General features: G+C 36.4%; 1 pseudogene; it reads right to left on the reverse strand.

The window, feature by feature from the left end:
• Window positions 1-1,770: 1,770 nt before the first annotated feature.
• Window positions 1,771-2,693, reverse strand: LOC141501895 (small ribosomal subunit protein uS2 pseudogene; annotated as a pseudogene).
• Window positions 2,694-3,085: the final 392 nt, after the last annotated feature.

Below are 3,085 nucleotides of genomic sequence, written 5' to 3' on the forward strand. Positions count from 1 at the left end.
TTTTCAAATCAGGATGTAATAAAAATTGCATGTAAAATAAAGGGCCATAGAAAGATAGAATAAAAATTAAAAACTAAGAAACAATTTTAAAGAAAGACAAATCATAGAAATAATCAATCATTTCATCCAAGAAAATGATAACAATAAGACATCATACCAAAATTTAGGAGATGCAGCCAAAGCAGTTTTGAGGGGAAATTTTATGTCTCTCAATGCTTATAAGAATAAAATAGAGAAAAAGGAGAACAACAAATTGGATATGCAACTAAAAAAACTAGAAAAAGAACAAATTAAAGATCTCCAATTATATACCAAATTAGAAAACCTGAAAATCAAAGGAGAGATTAATAAAAATTGAAAGTTAGAAAGTCATTGATCTAAGAAATAAAACAAAGTGTTGGTCTTATAAAATAACAATAAAATAGATAAACCTTTGATCAGCATGATTTTAAAAAAATAAAGAATACAAAATCACCAGTATCAAATATGGAAAGAATGAACTCACCACCCCAGTGAAAAGGAAATTAAAGAGTTAATTTTGCCCCATGGTATGCCAATAAATTTGACCACCTGAGTGAAATGGATGAATAATACAAACTACTCTGGTTAACTGAAGAGGAAATGAAATACTTAACCCCATTTCAGAAAAAGAAAATGAAGAAACCATCAATATAAGAAAAGGTTTCCAGGTCCAGATGGACTTCCAAGTGAATTTTACCAAACATTTAAGTAATAATTAATTGCAATTCAAAATAAACTATTTTTTAAAACTAGGAAAAGAAGATCTGCCAAATTCCTTTTTTGATCCCAATATGGTGCTGATACCTAAACAAGGAAGAACCAAAATAGGCAAAGAAAATTACATATCAATCTCCTTTATGCACATTGCTGCAAAAATCTTAGATAAAATTTAGCAAAGAATTATAATAAGTTATTACTGGGGCAGCTAAGTGGCACAGTGGATAAGAGCACCTGCCCTGGAGTCAGGAGTACCTGATTTCAAATCCGGCCTCAGACACTTAATAATTACCTAGCTGTGTGGCCTTGGGCAAGTCACTTAAGCCCCATTGACTTGAAAAAACATAGAATAAGTATTACTACAATATGCAGGTAGAATTTTAGCCAGATAAGCAAAGATAGTTCAACATTAGGAAAACACTCAGTATAATTGAAAAAAATCAATAACAAAAACAATAGAAATCACATGATTCTCTGAATAGATGCTGAAAAAGCTATTGACAAAATATAATACACATTCCTATTAAATACTTGGGGGAGGGGGCTGCTAGGTGGCACAGTGGCTTGAGCACCAGCTCTGTAGACAGGAGGAGCTGAGTTCAAATCCAGTCTCAGATACTTAATAATTACCTAGCTATATGACCTTGGACAAGTCATTTAACCTCATTTGCCTTGGAAAAAACAAACAAAAAAGGAAAACATAGGATATCAAATCAATGAAGTTTTCCTTAAAAAAATAAATAGTTTCTATCTAAAACCATCAACAAATATAATGGGGATAAATTAGCAGCATTTTCAATAATAACAAAACAAGGATGCTCAGAACAACTAGTATTAGAAATGCTAGATTGAGCAACAAGAGAAAAAAGGAAATTGAATAAATTTAGAATTAGTAATGAAGAATCAAAAGTTTCACTTTATTAAGATGACATAATTTTATACTTAGAATTATATACTTTATTTTTTTTTAAGAAACCAATGTTTACTTTCCATCTGCATTTTTCCAACACTATTAGAGCATTTGGGTAAAACTTAGGACCACTCTGTGGTAGTTCCTACCCATTCAGTGGCCTGAGCAGTAGGAGCTGCAGACCAATCCTCAGTAGCCAGCTGAGCACTCCAATCTTCAGTAGGGAACTGCTGAATGGGCACAGATGGCACCTGGACACCCTCAGACCAATCAGCCACCTCTGGCTGAGCAGCAGTGAATTCTGGGGCAGGTACAGTCCATTCACCCTGAAATTCCTCCTTTGTCACTGCCTTCTCAGCTGCAGCCTGCTCTTCCTTTTCAATCTCCTCTGGATCTCTGTAGAAGTAAAGATCAGGCATGACCTCCCATGGGTGCTCATGGGAGATTGTACCACACATCTGCAGAACTTCTTGGGCCAGCATCCACCACATCAGACCCACTGAATGAGCTCCCTTGTTGTTACATGGAATGACAATGTCCACAAAGCGAAGTGGGGAGTGTGTTGCACAGTGCAATGGTTGGAAGGTTAACATATGATGCTTCAGTCAAAGGCTGATGATCTGTATGAGGATCAGTGACCACCAAGAGGCGAGGCTCCCTGAAAACTGCCTGGATCTGGTTAGTGAAGGTGCCCGGGGTGAAGTGTCCAGCAATAGGTGTGGTGCCAGTGGCAGCAGCAAATTTCAGAACAGCTCTCTGGCCAGTGTTCCTGGATGAGATGACACTAACATCAGCTGGATTTTCAATGGCAACAATGGCACGAGCTGCCAGCAGAAGCTTTTCCCAAGTTCTCTTCAAATTAATGATATAGATGCCGTCACTCTTGCTTTTGTAGATATACTGTTCCATCTGGAAGTCCAAGTTGGTGCCACCCAAATGGGTTCCCGCAGCGAGGAATTTGAGGACATCCTCCTCCTTCATCTGCAAGACATCCAGGGCTCCGGACATTGTGAAAGTTTCCCTTGAAAGTTACGATGGAAACCGTGAACAATGTTGTATGGACCTCTCTTCTGGGCAGCGCAGAAAGCTAGAATTATATACTTTAGAAAATAATCTAAAAAGTTCAACAAAATAGCAGAATATAAAATAAACCCACACACATCATTAGCATTTCTATATATGATCAACAAAGCCAAAGGGCAAGAGATAGAAAGAGAAATTCCATTTAAAATAACTGCAGATAGAATAAAATAAATGGAAATTTACCTTCCAAGAAAACCCAGAAACTGTATGAGCACAATTACAAAACAATTTTCCACAAATAGTCAGATCTAAACAACTGGAGTTTACAAGTCATATTCTAATTATTAAATGATCAAAGGATATGAACAGGCAGTATTCAAAAAAAAAAAGAAAGTAGGAAGCAGAACCAAGATG

Source organism: Macrotis lagotis, chromosome X, assembly GCF_037893015.1.
Source record: "Macrotis lagotis isolate mMagLag1 chromosome X, bilby.v1.9.chrom.fasta, whole genome shotgun sequence".
Lineage (NCBI taxonomy): Eukaryota > Metazoa > Chordata > Mammalia > Peramelemorphia > Peramelidae > Macrotis > Macrotis lagotis.